The sequence below is a fragment of the Salvelinus alpinus genome, chromosome 12, assembly GCF_045679555.1.
Source record: "Salvelinus alpinus chromosome 12, SLU_Salpinus.1, whole genome shotgun sequence".
In the NCBI taxonomy this organism is placed as follows: Eukaryota; Metazoa; Chordata; class Actinopteri; order Salmoniformes; family Salmonidae; genus Salvelinus; species Salvelinus alpinus.
The window spans coordinates 7,518,414-7,538,305 of NC_092097.1; the positions used below are offsets into that span (position 1 = coordinate 7,518,414).

A 19,892-nucleotide genomic window follows, 5' to 3' on the forward strand; every position below is an offset into this window, starting at 1 on the left:
TTGATTAGATGTTAAGGAGTTCCGGTACCGCTTTCTGTGCGGTAGCAGAAAGAACAGTCTATGACTAGGGTGGCTGGAGTTTTGAACATTTTTAGGGCCTTCCTCTAAGAGACTGGTACAGAGGTCCTGGATGACAGGAAGCTTGGCCGCAGTGATGTACTGTGCCGTACGCACTACCCTCTGTATGCCTTGCGGTCGGAGGCCGAGCAGTTGCCATACCAGGCAGTGATGCAACCAGTCAGGATGCTCTCAATTGTGCAGCTGTAGAACCTTTTGAGGAACTGAGGACCCATGACAAATCTTTTCAGTCTCCTGAGGAGGAATAGGTTTTGTCGTGCCATCTTCACGACTGTCTTGGTGTGCTTAGACCATGATAGTTTGTTGGTGATGTAGACACCAAGGAACTTGAAGCTCTCAACCTGCTCACTACAGCCCCGTCGATGAGAATGTGAGCGTGCTTGTTCCTACTTTTCCTGTAGTCCACAATCATCTCCTTAGTCTTGATCACATTGAGGGAGAGGTTGTTGTCCTGGCACCACACGGCCAGGTCTCTGACCTCCACACCTATATGCTGTCTCGTCGTTGTCGGTGATCAGGCCTACCACTGTTGTGTCATTGACAAACTTAATGATGGTGTTGGAGTCGTGCCTGGCCATGCAGTCATGGGTGAACAGGGAGTACAGGAGGGGACTGAGCACGCACCCCCGAGGGGACCCCGTGTTGAGGATCAGCGTGGTGGATGTGTTGTTACCTAATCTTACCACCTGGGGGCGGCCCGTCAGGATGTCCAGGATCCAGTTGCAGAGGGAGGTGTTTAGTCCCAGGATCCTTAGCTTAGTGATGAGCTTTGAGGGCACTATGGTGTTGCATGCTGAGCTGTAGTCAATGAATAGCATTCTCACATAGGTGTTCCTTTTGTATAGTTGTGAAAGGGCGGTGTGGAGTTCAATAGAGATTACATCATCTGTGGATCTGTTGGGGCGGTATGCAAAATGGAGTGGGTCTAGGGTTTCAAAGAACCTCATGGCTACAGACGTGAGTGCTACGGGTAATTTAGGTAGGTTACCTTAGTGTTCTTGGGCACAGGGACTATGGTGGTCTGCATGAAACATGTTGGTATTATAGACTCAGACCGGGAGAGGTTGAAAATGTCAGTGAAGACACTTGTCAGTTGGTGAGCGCATTCTCAGAGTACACGTCCTGGTCATCCGTCTGGCCCTGCGGCCTTGTGAATGTTGACCTGTTTAAAGGTTGACCTGTTTAAAACTTCTTCGGGATAGGGGTATTTTCACGTCCGGATGAAAAGCGTGCCCAAATTAAACTGCCTGTTACTCAGGCACAGAAGCTAGGATATGCATATGCATGGTAGAACAGCTAAAACTGTTAAAATAATGCATGTGAGTATAACAGAACTGATTTGGCAGGCGAAACTCCGGGCACAATCCATCCAGGGAATTTTTTGTTGTTGAGGTCATTGTGTTTTCCAATGCTCTTCTATGGGAAACTTGATTTATTAGGGCCCAGATTGCAGTTCCTATGGCTTCCAATAGATGTCAACAGTCTTTAGAATTTGTTCAATGTTTTTCTTTTGAGAAATGAAGAAGTAGTCCTATTCATTCCATGTGTCACTCAGAAGGTCTCTAGTATTTTGGTGCGCATGAACAAGAGTGTGCTCCGTGTTGTTTTTCTTCGGTATTGGAAACTGTTTATCCCGTCTTAAATTTGATCGATTATTTACATTTTAGGGTACCTGAGGTTGGATTAAAAACGTTGTTTGAACTGTTTGGACCAAGTTTACAGGTAACTTATTAGATACTTTGTAGTCATGTTGGGCGAGTTGGAACCAGTGTATTTCTGAATCAAACGCGCCAAATACTGGACATTTTGGGGATATAAAGAAGGAATTTATCGAACAAAACGACCATTCATTCTGTCACTGAGACATTTGGGATTGCAAAAAGATGAAGATCTTCAAAGGGAAGGCATTTATTATATCGTTATTTCTGACTTTTGTGTCGCACCTGCCTGGTTGGAAAATGATTTTCATGTTTTTGTATGCGGGGCGCTGTCCTCAGATAATCGCATGGTGTGCTTTTGCCGTAAAGCCTTTTTGAAATCTGACACAGTCGCTGGAGTAACAAAAAGTTAAGCTTTATTTTGATGTATTACACTTATATTTTCGTGAATGTTGAATATTTATATTTCTGTAGTTTGAATTTGGCGCTCGGCAATTTCACCGGATGTTGTTAAATCAATCCCACTAATGGGATTGGCGCTTTAAGGGATACCTAAGAGGTAGGTCATTGGCTGCGGAGAGCATGATCACACAGTCATCTGGAACAGCTGATGCTCTCATGCATATTTCAGTGTTACTTAAGTCATTTAGCTCGTCTGGTAGGCTTGTATCACTGGGCAGCTCTCGGCTGTGCTTCCTTTTGTAGTCTGTCACACTCTCTGCCACATCCGATGAGCATCGGAGCCGGTGTAGTACGATTCGATCTTAGTTCTGTATTGATACCTCGCCTGTTTGATGGTTTCTTCAGAGGGCATAGCGGGATATCTTATAAGCTTCCGGGTTAGAGTCCCGCTCCTTGAAAGCGGCAGCTCTACCCTTTAGCTCAGTGCAGATGTTGCCTGTAATCCATGGCTTCTGGTTGGGGTATGTACGTACAGTGGGTAAGAAGTCATCGATGCACTTATTGATGAAGCCATTGACTGATGTGGTGTACTCCTCAATGCCCTCGGAAGAATCCCGGAACATATTCCAGTCTGTGCTAGCAAAACAGTCCTGTAGCTCAGCATCTGCTTCATCTGACCACTTTCTTATTGACCAAGTCACTGGTGCTTCCTGCTTTAATTTTTGCATGTCAGCAGGAATCAGGAGGATAGAATTATGGTCAGATTTGCCAAATGGAGGGCGAGGGAGAGCTTTGTACGCTTCTCTGTGTGTGGAGTAAAGGTGGTCTAGAGTTTTTTTCCCTCTGGTTGCACTTTTAACAAGCTGTTAGAAATTAGGTAAAACGGATTTAACTTTCCCTGTATTAAAGTCCCTGGCCATTAGGAGTTGGATGAGCCTGTTCGGGTGTCTGGAGTAAATCCCTCTCGTCCGACTCATTAAAGAGAAATTCTTCATCCAGTTCAAGGTGAATAATCACTGTTCTGATTTCCAGAAGCAATTTTGGGTCACAAGAGTGTAACGTCTGCTTCCATTCAGCGCATTCTCGGAGTACAGGTCCTTGTAATCCATCTGGCCCTGTGGCCTTGTGAATGTTGACCTGTTTAAAGGTCTTACTCACATTGGCTGCGTAGCGCGTGATCACACAGTCGTCCGGAACAGCTGATGCTCTCATGCATATTTCAGTGTTACTTGCCTCGATACGAGCATAGAGCATAGTGACACACGCCTCATCTGGTAGGCTTGTGTCACTGGGCAGCTCTCGGCTGTGCTTCCCTTTGTAGTCTGTCACAATCCGTGCCACAGCTCACTTTCCAGCCCACTTTCCAGCTCACGCTCTCAAACACATAGATCCCCTGAACGCAGCTCACTCTCCAGATCCCAATCACCTGAATTCTGATCACCTGTTCACACACCTGTATGTCATTTACACACAGTATTTAGTTCAGTTCTTTGCACCCCATCATTGTGAGGTATTGTTTGTTTTGACACATTCTATTCGGGGGTCTGTTTATTTCTGTATTAGTCCTCCCTTGTATTGTAGTTTTTGGCCATCCTCACTAACGACGCCTTTTTTGCCTATTCCCTGCCTGTACTTTTGCCTATCAGATTTCCTGTTATCAACCTCTTGCCTGATCTCCCGGACTACGTTATTAGCCTTTTCCCTGCCTGTACTGTTGCCTTTTTGGAGTCCCTGTGTATAACCTTCTGACTGCCCCTGGACCCAGCTACCTGCCTCCTCCTGTGGTCCTTTACTAATAAACACCTGCGCCCTGTGCTTGAAACCAGCACTCTGTCTCCCATCGTACTCATTACAAAGAGATGGTAGCAGCAACATTATGTACAAAATAAGTAGCAAAAAAATTGAAAAAACAAACAAAATAGCACGGTTGGTTAAGAACCTATATAACGGCAGACATTTCTCCGGCGCCACTCAAACATATCTGCAACAGAAAATGTGAATTATTATATGGATTATAATGAATGGACATTTTTGTAGGGGTTGATACATTTTTCATAAGCAAAATCGAGTCTGAAATTTCAAAGTGGAAAAAACTCACTTCAGAAGCCTTTTTAAACCTCAAATACACTACAAGTTAAACACAATTTCTCCTGTAACATCAAATGAAATTGTATTGGTCACATACACGTGTTTAGCAGATGTTATTGCGGGTGTAGCGAAATGCTTGTGTTTCTAGCTCCAACAGTGCAATAATATCTAACAAGTAATATCTAACAATTACACAACAATACACACAATACACACAAATCTAGGTAAAGGAATGGAATTAAGAATATATACATATATGGACGAGCAATGTCAGAGCGGCATAGACTAAGATAGAATAGAATACAGTATATACATATGAGAAGAGTAATGCAAAATATGTAAACATTGTAAATATGGTGATCAAGTTAAGACTCTACATCTGTAGGGTAAGCTGGCCTCAATGCTTAAGAATAATGAATATTGTGCCTATGGACCCGAGGAGCCATATCTCAGACAGAGCAGAATAAACAGGGGGAGGATTGTGAAAAGTGTTCCTGCTTAATTCCAGGCTGAATGTGTCTGATATCATTAAGAGGGCCCCATGCACCAGTGACAGTTAATTAAAACAATAAATGAATTGTCTCCACATGGTGAAAGATGGTCCTGAATGAAGGATGTTTTATTTTTTTACAAACAGACAATCAGTGTTTTATTTTTCATCATCCTAGTGTTGTCTGTGTTGTTGACTGCCTACAGTGTTTGTTTTCTGGTGTGTCGTAACTTCAAACCTCTTCCTCTATCTGCTCTCTTCCTTCACGTTCTGTGTCTTATATGTCCACCATGTTTCTTCTTCTCGGGGTTGACTGACAAGCAACTCTACACTCTTAGAACAAAGTGTTCCAAAAGGGTTCTTCAGCAGTCCCCATGTCAGAACCATCTGTGGAAAGGGATCTTCAAAGGGTTATCCTATGGGGAAAGCCGAAGAACCTTTTTAGGTTCCAGCTAACAGCTTTTTTCTACGCGTGTAGTTGCCAGGGGGGGTGGGAAGGGGTGGAAAACATGATTTACGGGAGTGGGGGGTGGGGGGATTTGGATGGAGACATGTTGGCTGGATGAGGTTGGGTTGGGGGAATGGGATAGGAGGTTGGCCCACTTCTTTTTTGGTTTATTTTCCTGTTCATACTGAATTTATTATTAGTCATCTTTCAAATATGATCAAAATGTTTATTTTATTTTCTCTTCATCTTTTTCATCTTCTTTTGAGTGGCAGCCCAATGTATACATAATCAATAGAAAATATATGGAATGATATGAATTAATATATGCTCGTGGGAATTGGTCTATATGGATAGTCCTAAATATACATTTTTCTTACAGAAGAAATATGAAATGCATATGCATAAGCATGGCAGCAATTGAAAGGATTTGGAGTTGAGGGCCAAACATTACACTGTTGATTTTATGTGCATTTTACATTTATTGTACTTTTTCCCGTATTTGTTGATAACAAAATCTGAAAATACATCCAGTAACATGATAAGAGTATTCCTGAAAAATGTGGGGTAGTTACAAGGGTTTGAGTGAGAGAAATAACTGGTGTTGGGAGCTGTCCCCGTGTTGGTGCTGCAGGTGGCAGCGGAAGGCGAATAATAATAATAATAAGTATGAACATTTTATAAAGTTAGGTGCCGCTCCAGAATCTCCCATAAGTGTTCAATTGGGTTGAGATCTGGTGACTGAGACAGCCATGGCATATGGCTTATTCTGAGTGCCAAATTCTGAGTGCCATAGAGAATAAATTGAACGCTTATTTGTGGCGGTTATGTTTTCACCATTACTACAGAGAAAATAGCTTTTTTTATAGCAGTCATAACCAGCATAACGTATTTTTTTTCTTGGATTGAAGGGCCGCAATTTTACACATAAAAAAGGATGAACCAGACTTGGGGAGGTCTACAATGTATTTTATGAGGTCTTGGCTGATTTCTTTTGATTTTCCCATGATGTCAAGCAAAGAGGCAGTGAGTTTGAAGGTAGGCCTTGAAATACATCCACAGGTACACCTCCAATTGACAAATGATGTCAATTAGCCTATCAGAAGCTTCTTTTCCAAGCTGTTTGAAGGCACAGTCAACTTTGTGTATGTAAACTTCTGACCCACTGGAATTGTGATACAGTGAATTATATGTGAAATAATCTGTCTGAAAAAAATTGTTGGAAAATATTAATGGTGTCATGCACAAAGTAGATGTCCTAACCGACTTGCCAAAACTATAGTTTGTTAATTAACAAGATATTTGTGGAGTGGTTGAAAAACGAGTTTTAATGACTCCAACCTAAGTGTATGTAAACTTCCGACTTCAACTGTATTTTATTGGTCATAGTGAATCAGGAGTATCATGAAAACAGGTTAATATGCCCCAACAACATTAGACAACTTTTCTAAAAATCCTTAATTTGCTGAAATAAGTCATTAGAATCAATGATGAGAGAACAGGCATATTAACTCATACCTGACATCGACATGGTGGTGTAGCAGGAAGCTTGCCGTGAACCAAGAGGTTGTGAGTTCAAATCCCAGCTGAGGACATTTTGTGTAATAGTTATTGTTTAAATTAACATGCACAATGTAATCATGTGTGTCAAATATGTAAGTTGTTAACAGTGTGCATGAGTATTCCTAACCTTGCTAACAGACAAAGAGCTCTGCCTGGAGCAGTGGTTCATCAATCAGGGCGTTCATTCATTCAGTAACAAGATGTGACGTGTAATGAAACAAGACACAAATGTTCTTGCAACATTCCAATGAAATGGGTCGAGAACATGAATATGTTCTGTTCTGAGTATGTTTGGTGGGACGTTGATGGAATATTCTCCTAACCCACAGAAAACTGGACACAAGAATGTTCTCATTTAACGTGTCTAGAACACTAATACTGTATTCTGAGAATATGGCAACTATATTCTGTTTATGTTTGGTGTGAAGTTGATGGAATATTCTCCTAACCCCCAGAGAACTGGACACATGAGTGTTCTTGCAACGTTCCCATGATATCTTAAATTCTGAGAACACGGTAACCACATTCTGGGTCATTTCTATTAGACATTAAGGGAACAGTCTCTTGGAAACATTCCTTGCACATCACAGGAATATTCCTATGAAAACATTAGTTAATGACCTCATGAGACTCTTAAGGGAACATTATCTTAAGTTGTGGGAACGTTTGTTTGTCAGCTGAGACTGTAGTCTGTAGTCTGTAGTCTCCAACTACAATGCCTATACAGATTATGTCCAATCGCAAGTCTTTCTGTGGCATGTTGGCAACTATGCAAATTTTATTTTTTTTGTCATAAAAAATGCTAGCGCAAGCACAGAGGAAAATCACAAAGTGTTAGATGTCAAAAATGTCATTTCAGCAGCCTGACATCCAGACGTACGAGGACAACAAAATGTGAGTGACACACTTTATTACATGACAAGGACCCTGGGCTGAAAATAAAACATGTTCCTGTGCTTGTCTGCAGTTGCGATCTTCAAGATACATTGAAAGGCAGGGAACAAAGCCAACAGTGATCTCACTGATCTTAAAGTGGACATCCCTGTGGATTCAATCCAATATGTTGTGCCAGACCAGACATTTTAAATAATGCATGCCATGACAATTTACAAGAACTTATTTGAGCTTGCAAAACACACCGTAATCTTCTACATCTGTATGATATTAATCTAGATCATGTATAATGTGCCTTGCTACCCACTCCAATGTTATTTAGAAGGAGTAACATTATAGTTACTGTATTTCAAACCTGATATAGCAGCCTTACATTTACTATCCAGGTTGGATAAAGCTAGTCAAAATACTTGCTCAACTAACTGGACACTAATGATATAAAAACAAACTAACCAGAGCCAATGGAAGAAGTCACATTTCAGATAAAAAATAGTTGCCTCCAGTAAATACATCAGCTGGGTCAAGGATTAAAGATGGGAAATGATTATGAACTATTATAACTATTATTATAGATTGGTAATGTTTCAGGACATCATCTGTCATTGTGAGAGGATGACTGTAACCTAAGTACATGGCTCCCCCCCCCTGGGCACAGTCTCACAGTCCTTCTGTCCCATCAACATCACAGAGCCTCTGTCTCCTCTACAGTGTCTTTCCAGCACCGCTGAAGGTTAGGCTCAAATTAGGCCAGTCAGACGTTTGAAGTCTTTCTCATTTCTTACCCTCTTGGCTGCTCTTACCCCCCTCCCCTTTCTCTCTTACAGATACTCTGTCCCTCTCTCACATGCACAAACACACTCCACTTTCTCTCTCTCTCTCTCTCTCTCTCTCTCTCTCTCTCTCTCTCTCTCTCTCTCTCTCTCTCTCTCTCTCTCTCTCTCTCTCTCTCTCTCTCTCTCTCTCTCTCTCTCTCTCTCTCTCTCTCTCTCTCTCTCTCTCTCTCTCTCTCTCTCACACATGCCCTCTCTCATGCACACTCTCTTACACAGCCGCTCTCTCACTCCCTCTGTATCTCTCTTACTCTCTCTCTCTATTGAACACACACATACACACATACACACATGCACACACACACACACTCATTAGGACTTCACAGCGAAGCTCATTAGGGGTTCAAAAAGAATGGTACCGATTGGCCTATAGTGGGCACTGTTTGGACCGGTCTCACTTAAATCCTCATATCCTTCACCCCGTTTGACCTAATGAGTTGAAACTTTGTATGTAGGTGTATTTCCTCATGCTGAAAAAAGTTGCCTCAAGGACCCATAAGGTCTCAGGATAGATTTTCCTCCATCAAGAACATTCTAGAAAACCTTTGAAAAGCGTATTCTCATGAACCATAAATCCAGTATGTAGGCCCATGGTACATCTCTTAACTTAGTTTGAGAAACGCTAAGGGTTTGGTTTAAGAGAAGGCTGAGTTATTGATAAATCAGGAAATCTGATTGTACGTGACCATTTAAATACTCCTTTAATCACTCCACAATTGCCTATCAACTTGAATCTGTTTAGGGTCATCCAAAACATTACCATCATGAAACATTACCACGTAAGTTTGGCATTGATGTCTTAAAAAATAAGGACACTATTACCAATTCACTTTTTTGACTATGCAATGCTAATGCTTAAAATAATCCTAAAATAATATTATTCTCATGGACTAAAAGTCAGATTCACAAAAATGTGATATTTGGACTCTTCACAAAAGGCTTTAAAGAGTTTGAGAAAATAATGCTGATGCATTCAAAGATGGCCACACTATACGAGTAGATCAGTGTTTCCCAAACTCGGTCCTCGGGTGCACATTTTGTTTTTTGCCCTAGCACGACACAGCTGATTCAAATAATCAACTAATCATCAAGCTTTGATTAATTGAATCAGCTGTGTAGTGCTAGGCTAAAAAACTAAACGTGCACCTCTTGGGGTCCAGAGGACCGAGTTGGGGAAACACTACAGTAGATTCATATGAGCAAATACGCTAATATGCTCAAATATGCGAAAAATACTTCAAAAATCTTCTCATGAACCATAGGACAAAATGACAATTACAGCACTAGACTAAACTTCACTTGCATAATCCTTGTGGTATTGAAAGATGCTTTCACTGATTGCACATAAATAAAGATAATTCCTACATGATAGATTGCTTGGTTAGTTATCCAACTGATCTTGTGTCCTTTCTTTCATCCCGTGAACCCCGTTCATTGCTGCTCACAGCTATATTTATTTTTTTGCTTCCTGCTGGTACTTAAAATAGCTTGACCGAGTAGTGCTGGTTTGATGAAGCAGTTAGAGATAGACTATGGGAGAAGATAGAGGGAGAGAGAGAGAGAGAGAGAGAGAGAGAGAGAGAGAGAGAGAGAGAGAGAGAGAGAGAGAGAGAGAGAGAGAGAGAGAGAGAGAGAGAGAGAGAGAGAGAGAGAGAGAGAGAGAGAGAGAGAGAGAGAGAGAGAGAGAGAGAGAGAGAGAGAGAGAGAGCTCGGTCTGAAATCATCAACCTACACAGAGAGCAGAGCGTGTTGCCCCATTCAACAGATCTGGGGCAACTTGACTGAGCACTGAGGGATAGGCCATCCAATAAGGGACACAAGTTCACTGACAAATGAACCGATCTTGTTTCACCCCATTTTCTCTGCCCTCTCAACAATTTCAGTGCAGATTTTAATAGATTTGAAAATGTAAGTGTTTTAATGTGATTTGTTGGTATTTCTAAGGTTACTGGAGAACCATTAGATGGAATCCTCTAATGTTGCAAAACAAGGCATCTGCATCAGCAGTTACATCATCAGCAGGGGCCTGAATCATGTCTTAGGAACTTATATAAACCAAACAAAATTTTGGACCAAAAAGGAAATGATGATGATCATGTTCTAGAACCTGAGATGTGTCATTAAAAAAAGGCATCTTTTATTTTCTACTTCAGCAGATCTCCAAGGCTCACCAGTAGGAAGAGAGCGGGAGAGACATTGGCATCATTAAGGAAGGCTGATTCTCAGCATTCCCTCACAGAAGCAGAATATTCTCACCGTCTCTTCAAGCTGTCCCTGTTCAGCACATTGTCAATTTTCTTAACAACATTCAATATAGAATGGATACATGCTCAGTCTCACTAAATCATTTGAAGAGATGATGTATGATGGTGCTATTCTGAGATCTGCCAAGGGTAGCCAGGTTTCCCAACAAAAAAATAACCAAGAAAAACAAATAATAATAATAATATATCTTTCGTCTCTGTGTTTCATAATTTTCCTTAAATTTACAAGAGGTTGAATGTATCTCACCGAAGAAAGCATCCGAGCGAGCGAAACAACTCCACTCTGTCCTTGTATGTGTAGGCCATCTATCTGATGCTGTCTGGTCCAAAAGAGTATGACATTGTTGCCGCCCGTAGCATTGAATGCAAGGGAAGCCAGTGAGCAATTGGCCTCCTTTTGATAAAAAAAAGTATAAAATAATAGCCAATCAGCATTGAGCTAAACTGGTTGAGCTAAACTGTGAATGGTCCTGGCGCACCAAAAAAATGAAAGCCATTTTGGATTTGGTGTCAAATCAAATCGCAATGAACACATATGTCATTGACAGAAACAACTTGAATTGTGGCATCTAGTTGTGTTGTTGTCCTATGGTGGCTAGCTAGCTAGCTAGCAGAAATTGTCACTTTCCTAAATTAGACATGAATGGAGATAAGGATTTGGACTTGTGGTTTTACTTAATTCTCCGTACTGGCCAATGATTATAACGGCGATTCTGATCTAACCATTAATTCATACATTGTGCTCCTGGCCTGAGAGGATGGAAGTTCAATATGTAACTAGACGTAGAAGGCTAATGTTAACTAGCTAATGTTGCCCATGAAAGGGAGTTAGGCTAGCTAGCAAGCATTTTAGCCAGGTAGCCTAGGGCAACAAAAAATAAAATAGAGTAGGCCTACTGTGTGACAGAGTGATAGACAGTTTCATCAAAATGAAAGAGAGGATGATTGCATTACAGGTTCTATGCAAGGAGGGGAAGAATTTTTGTTTTTTCTACATGCACGAACTTGCACGCATTCACACACACACACACACACAGAAATCAAAACCATGGACTGCCACATATTTTGCTAACGTTGATTGGACTAAATAGTTTTTGGTATCTTTTAGTTGTCACTGTATTAGACTAAGCAGAGGTGATTTGATGATTTTTAAATGTTGAAGTTGAAACGGTGCTGGAATGGTGGAGGAAGATCTTGTTTTCTTTGTGACTTGCGGTAACTCTCTGTGGTTCCATATCAATAGTTGTTCAGTGGTTCGAAAATGTGGGAAACATTAACGTGCTTGGCCATGCTGTAGGTCATGTAACTGTTTGTTATATGCAATATGTTTTGTGGACTTGTGGGCTGTTCTCCGGTTTTGTGCTGAAACAAAGGTGTGGTTGAATTTATTCTGCTACTGTGTCTCCTTATTGTCTCAGTCTTTATGCCTATATATCACGGTCACAAGGCGTATGAACTAACAGTTTATAGAGCAAACAACGCAATTATCACGACACAGGTTGTGATATGGCTTCTCTGTCTGGCTTCCCAGTGGTTTTACGCACGCACCGCTACTGCTTTGTACGCACATTGTAGTGATGCACCAGTCTGGAAGAGAAGTTCTGGTTTCTGAGCCGTAGGGAACGGTAAAGTTGAACTGTCCTTTATTTATCAGAAGAGGGTCAATGTTATATGATACCGTTATCAATTGCACTTTGTCCTTTTAAATGGCTGCATGCATTGCTCAATCATTTAATCATGGTTTCACACATCACTGATGAAACTTTAATGAGATATTACCCCCCATTCACCAAATCTGATGTAGTAAAAGACAGGGAGGGGGAAGCCCTTTCTGCAATAGTAGCCCACCTAAATCAACAGAGTTTGTGCTGATGTGGACTTAACTCAGCTATGAGAATACTCAGGTATACATCCTCCTCTCTCATCTATTTAGCTTCTAACTCTGCTATCATACAACATACAACATCTGGCTCTAACAGTTAGGAAAACAAACGCAGAGAGAATAAGAGACGCAGGCCTACACAGTCACTGTCAAGGCTCTCATCAAACATATTCATTTGCCCCAAATTACTCTATATGTATTGATCAGTGCTTACTGGGACTGCAGGGGTTGGTCTACTCCACTCTGATCTGGACCAATGAAATCTGTATGGTTGTCTCTCACTCTAACTATGAGATGATGGGGAGTTCTCTAACCAGCACTCAGTCACTAGTTATTCACACAATAAAGCATGTTCTATCATTCAAATGACCATGGATGCAAAGTTCGTTTAGGGTTAGTAGCACATGAAACAACAAGAAACACAGATATGCTTTAAGTGTCAAATCTAGCCTGAAATCCAGTCTGTTTTGCTAACATTCCACTCCTTGCCTTGTCATGTAGACAAGGAGTGGCAAGGAGTCAATCAATCAATCAATTTTATTTTATATAGCCCTTCGTACATCAGCTAATATCTCGAAGTGCTGTACAGACACAAGGAGTGAAATGTTACCACAAACAGACTGGATTTCGGGCTAGATTTGACACTTAAAGCAAGTTGAACATAGTATTTGGGAATTGTTCAGACATTAGGTTTGATACAATGTTGATGTTATGGATCCCAAAGTTATGTATTGCATACTGTAGGGCAGAGGAAATGTAAATCTCTGAAAACTGGAATCCTTAATTGAAACAATAAAAATCAAATCAAATCACATGTTAATGGTCACATACACCCGGTTAGCAGATGTTATTGCGAGTGTAGTGAAATGCTTGTGCTTCTAGTTCCGACAATGCAGCAATATCTAACAAGTAATCTAACAATTCCACAACAACTACCTAATACATACAAATCTAAGTAAAGGGATGGAATAAGAATACATACATATAAATATATGGATGAGCAATGACCGAATGACATTGGCAAGATGCAATAGATGGTATAAAATATAGTATATACATATGGGATGAGTAATGCAAGATATGTAAACATTATTCAAGTGTCATTATTAAAGTGACTAGTGATCCATTTATTAAAGTGGCCAATGATGTATGTAGGCAGCATACAGACTTGACAAAGCTACCCCACATAAAAAAATACTACAGTGTACTATAGAATTCTGGAGTAAAATTTACTACACACTGTAGTATCCCTCAATCACATGTAGAACTTAGTATAGCATTTTGTAGTATACTGTAGAAAATGCTTTTTATTTTATTTGACCAGGTAAGTTGACTGAGAACACATTCTAATTTACAGCAACGACCTGGGGAATAGTTACAGGGGAGAGGAGGGGGATGAATGAGCCAATTGTGAACTGGGGATTATTAGGTGACCTTGATGGTTTGAGGGCCTGATTGGGAATTTAGCCAGGACACCAGGGTTAACACCCGTACTCTTACGATAAGTGCCATGGGATCTTTAATGAACTCAGAGAGTCAGGACACCCGTTTAACGTCCCATCCAAAAGACAGCACCCAATCACTTCCCTGGGGTATTAGGCAATTATTTTTTTAGACCAGAGAAAAGAGTGCCTCCTACTGGCCCTCCAACAGCATCTGGTTTACCATCCAGGGACTGACCAGGACCAACCCTGCTTAGCTTCAGAAGCAAGCCAGCAGTGGTATGCAGGGTGGTATGCTACTGCATAAATACAACTGCATTATTCCTTGTGTTTTAGGTTATTGGCCAGCTGAAAGGTGAATTTATCTCCCAGTGTCTGGTGGAAAGCAGACTGAATCCGATTTTCCACTAGGATTTTGCCTGTGCTTATCTCCATTCCATTTATTTTTTATCCTGAAAAACTCCCCAATCCTTACTGATTACCAGTGAACCCATATCGTGATACAGCCACCCCTATGCTTGAAAATATGGAGAGCTGTCCACAGTAATGTGTTGTATTGGATTTGCCCCAAACATAACACTTTGTATTCAGGACAAAAGTGAATTGCTTTGCCACATTTTTTGCAGTACTACTTTAGTGTCTTGTTGCAAACAGGATGCATGTTTTGGAATATTTTTATTCTGTACATGATTCCTTCTTTTCACTCTGTCAATTAGGTTGGTATTGTGGCGTAACTACAATGATGTTGATCCATCCTCAGTATTCTCCTATCACAGCCTTTAAACGTTGTATATGTTTTAAAGTCACCATTGGCCTGATGTTGAAATCCCTAAACGGTTTTCTTCCTCTCCGGCAACTGATTGAGGCAGGACGCATGTATCTTTGTAGTGACTGGGTGTATTGATACACCATCCAAAGTGTAATTAATAACTGCACCATGCTCCAAGGGATATTCAATGTCTGCTTTTTTTTACCCATCTACCAATAGGTTCCCTCTCTTTGTGAGGCATTGGAAAACCTCCTTGATCTTTGTGGTTGAATATGTGTTTGAAATTCACTGCTCGACTGAGGGACCATACAGATAATTGAGTACAGAGATGAGGTAGTCATAATAAATATGTTAAACACTATTATTGCACACAGAGTGAGTCCATGCGACTTATTATGTGACTTGTTAAGCCCATTTTTACTCCTGAACTTATTTGCTTGCCATAGCAAAGCAGTTGAATACTTATTGACTCAAGACATTTCAGCTTTTCATTGTTAATTATTTTTTAGAAGAAAAAAATAACATGAGTCCATTTTGACATTATGGGGTATTGTGTGTAGATCAGTGCCACAAAATCTAAATGTAATCCATTTTAAATTCAGGCTGTGACAAAACAAAATGTGTAAAAAGTCAAGGGGTGTGAATACTTTCTAAAGGCACTGTATATTGCTTTCAATACGGTTAAAGAAAAGAGCAGAAGCTCTGAACTCTCTGTTTAGAACCCAGTCCTACCAACAGTACCTACAGGTTATGGAAAATGTGTTCTTTTAGTATTTCTCCAGTAGGTTTCCTCAATGAGAAAGCCCCCCACTTTTATGTCAAAGATAAGAAAACAAAAACACAATTAAATACTACAGTGATGTCCCCATAAACACCATAGTAAATAGAGCAGTATACTGCAGTTAGCAAAAACACTAAAGTAAATTCTACAGCATACTGCAGTCTGCAAAAACACTACAGTAAATACTACAGTATACTACAGTCTGCAAAAACACTACAGTAAATACTACAGTATACTACAGTCTGCAAAAACACTACAGTATTTACTATAGCGTTTGAAAGTTGTCATCAAGGCAAAGCGTTTGAAAGCTGCCATCAAGGCAAAGCGTTTGAAAGCTGTCATCAAGGCAAAGCGTTTGAAAGCTGTCATCAAGGCAAAGCGTTTGAAAGTTGTCATCAAGGCAAAGCGTTTGAAAGTTGTCATCAAGGCAAAGCGTTTGAAAGCTGTCATCAAGGCAAAGCGTTTGAAAGTTGTCATCAAGGCAAAGCGTTTGAAAGTTGTCATCAAGGCAAAGCGTTTGAAAGTTGTCATCAAGGCAAAGCGTTTGAAAGCTGTCATCAAGGCAAAGCGTTTGAAAGTTGTCATCAAGGCAAAGCGTTTGAAAGCTGTCATCAAGGCAAAGCGTTTGAAAGTTGTCATCAAGGCAAAGCGTTTGAAAGCTGTCATCAAGGCAAAGCGTTTGAAAGCTGTCATCAAGGCAAAGCGTTTGAAAGCTGTCATCAAGGCAAAGCGTTTGAAAGTTGTCATCAAGGCAAAGCGTTTGAAAGTTGTCATCAAGGCAAAGCGTTTGAAAGCTGTCATCAAGGCAAAGCGTTTGAAAGTTGTCATCAAGGCAAAGCGTTTGAAAGCTGTCATCAAGGCAAAGTGTTTGAAAGTTGTCATCAAGGCAAAGCGTTTGAAAGCTGTCATCAAGGCAAAGCGTTTGAAAGTTGTCATCAAGGCAAAGCGTTTGAAAGTTGTCATCAAGGCAAAGCGTTTGAAAGTTGTCATCAAGGCAAAGCGTTTGAAAGCTGTCATCAAGGCAAAGCGTTTGAAAGTTGTCATCAAGGCAAAGCGTTTGAAAGCTGTCATCAAGGCAAAGCATTTGAAAGTTGTCATCAAGGCAAAGCGTTTGAAAGTTGTCATCAAGGCAAAGCGTTTGAAAGTTGTCATCAAGGCAAAGGGTAGCTACTTTGAAGAATCTAAAATATATTTTGATTTGTTTTAACAATTTGTTGGTTACAACATGATTCCATATGTGTTATTTGATGTCTTCACTATTATCATATAATGTAGAAAATAGTAAAAATAAAGAAAAACCCTTGAATGAGTAGGTGTGTCCAAACGTTTGACTGGTACTGTATTTAAACCACTTCCATATACAGTAGACTTCCATTGTTTAAAAAAAAACTGGTACCGGGCTACCTTCAGACAAGTCTTGTGATGCTTATGGCCGTCCTAGAGCAAACATGTACAACAGACGTGTTCGTGAGAGTATCACATGATACAAAGACAGCGACACAGCAACTTTCAGAGGGAAGTCCATCCATTGGGCAAAAACGAGCTGAATCAACGTTGTTTCCACGTCAATTGAACAACAAAATTCAATGTGATCAATCAATCACACTGTATTTGTCACATGCTTCATAAAGAACAAGTGTATACTAACAATGAAATGCTTACTTATGGGCCCTTCTCAACAATGCAGAGAGATTTATTTTTATTTTTAGAAAGATAAAAACACAAGGAATAAATATACAATGAGTAACAATAACTTGGCTATATACTCGGGGTACGAGGTAATATATACTTATTAATGATTTGGTTGGCTCCTCAATGTTATCGGATGAATCGCGGAACATATTTCAGTCTGTGCTAGCGAAACAGTCATGTAGCTTAGAATTCGCTTCATCTGACCACTTTCATATTGAGCGCATCACTGGTACTTCCTGTTTGAGTTTTTACTTGTAAGCAGGAATCAGGAGGATAGCGTTCTGGTCAGATTTGCCAAAGGGAGAGTGAAGGAGAGCCTTTTATATGAATCTGTGTGTGGAGTGATCAAGAGTTCTGTCGCCGATAGTTACACAGGTTATATTCTGGTAAAAATGAGAAGAGCTGCCTCTGGATGTGTATTTTCTTGTTTGCGTATGGCTATACAGCTCGTTGAGTGTGACCTTAGTGCCAGCATTGGTTTGTTGCTGTAAATAGAAAGCTATGAAAAATATAGATGCAATCCCTTTTGGTAAATACTAAGGTCTGCAGCTTATCATGAGGTATTCTAACCCGGTTGAGCAAAAACGTGAGACTTCCTTAGCATTAGAGATTGATTGAGATTGTGCTGCAGTGGATAACATGATGACGTTGAAACAACGTGTAAAACTGATGGGATTTGCAAAAATCTACGTAAGGGAATTTTGTATTTTTTCACCTAACTTTTAATCTAAATCCAGTGACATGGTGATTTTTTTAAATTTCCCATTCAATTCACATTAGTTGACAACTTAACCAACTGTAAATCAAAACTGATGTTCAAATGATGTCTGTGCCCAGTGGGCAGGCTCACTATAAAAGTATCATACAAATGAATTCATATGACATCATGGTATCTGTCACGTTCCTGACCTGTTTTCCTTTGTTTTGTATTCATTTTAGTTGGTCAGGGCGTGAGTTGGGTGGGTTGTCTATGTTTGTATTTCTATGTTGGGATTTTGTGTTCGGCCTGGTATGATTCTCAATCAGAGACAGCTGTCAATCGTTGTCCCTGATTGAGAATCATACTAAGGTAGCCAGGGTTTCACTTGTGTTTTGTGGGTGTTTGTTCCTGTGTCAGCGTTTGGGCCACACAGGACTGTTTCAGGTTAGTCACGTTTGTTGTTTTGTTAATTTGTAGTGTTTGTTGGTTTGCCATTAAATCATGAATACTTACCAATCCGCATCTTGGTCCGATCCATGCTCCTCCTCGTCTGAGGAGGAGAACGACATTGACAGCCGTTACAGTATCAGATGATTATAAAATGGCAACATCTTTCCCTCTGCGGTGTCCACAGCAGTGGTTTTTAAACTGTGGTCAATCTATTTTGTTTTTATTATAATTTTTGGTAAGATTATTATTATATGTATTTTTATAATAACAGTTGGGAGTATTAATGGTATTATAAGCAATTATACGTTACTTTTCACAATGCTAATCTTTCATAACAATAATAAAAGGCCTTTAATCTATTACATTGAAATTGACTCTAAATTTGACTGCCAAGATACAGTACAAGATACAGTATAAAAAATCACAGATTCCACAAAGGGTGTTCCTCAAGAGCTGTTGACGGTGATTCAGCGGTCTTCGGAACGGAAAAGGTTGGGAAGCGCTGGTCTACAGTACAAAAACCATATTAGAGACTTAGAATAGGCAGTGGTGGAAGAAGTACCCAATTGTCATGCTTGAGTAAAATTAAAGATGCCTTAATATAAAATGACTCAAGTAAAAGGGAAAGTCACCCTGTAAAATATAACTTGAGTAAAAGTCAATAACTATTTGGTTTTAAATATACTTAAGTAACAAAAGTAAATGTAATTGATAAAATATACTTCACTATCAAAAGTAAACGTAAAGTATAAATAATTTCAAATCCCTTATATTAAGCAAACCAGAAGGCATCATTTTCTTGTTTTTAAATTTACGGATAGCCACGGGCACACTCCAACACTCAGACATGATTTACAAACGAAGCATTTGCGCTTAATGAGTCCGCCAGATCAGAGGCAGTAGGGATGACCAGGGATGTTCTCTTGATAAGTGAGTGCATTGGACCATTTTCCAGTCCTGCTAATCATTCAAAATGTAACAAGTACTTTTGGGTGTCAGGGAAAATATATGGAGTAAAAAGTACATTATTTTCTTTAGGAATGTAGTGAAGTAAAAGTAAAAGTAGTCAAAAATATAAATGGTAAAGTAAAGTACAGATACCCCAAGAAACAACTTAAGTAGTACATTAAAGTATTTTTACTTAAGTACTTTACACCACTGAGAATAGGCCACTGCATATGTCCAAAACCTGCTTCAGGTTTACAAAAACATTGTTGCCTTAAATTGGTTTATCATGTCTAAGAGGGTCATGTTGTTTCAAGGATTTGAGCACATTATAAAACATTATACAGTACGTATGTACTTTATAGAAAGTGTTACCGAAATATCTACCATCGGCACATGAAGACTTCACAGGCTAAAATATAGTTTTCAGACTCACAATTGAAAACACAATCTCAGTCTCATCCCACTGTGCACCAGATGCCTCATTAAGGATGTAGCGTCTTCTGGGAAATATAATTT

General features: G+C 40.0%; 1 protein-coding gene and 1 non-coding gene across 3 annotated transcripts in view; one reads left to right on the forward strand and one right to left on the reverse strand.

Annotated features, from left to right (window-relative positions):
* Nucleotides 1-19,892, reverse strand: part of LOC139535406 (synaptotagmin-2-like) — a 70,857-nt gene that overhangs the window by 43,822 nt on the left and 7,143 nt on the right. The window lies entirely within an intron of this gene.
* Nucleotides 15,561-15,613, forward strand: LOC139536620 (U7 small nuclear RNA). The gene has a single exon (XR_011667346.1). It is a non-coding gene; the product is annotated as a U7 small nuclear RNA (small nuclear RNA).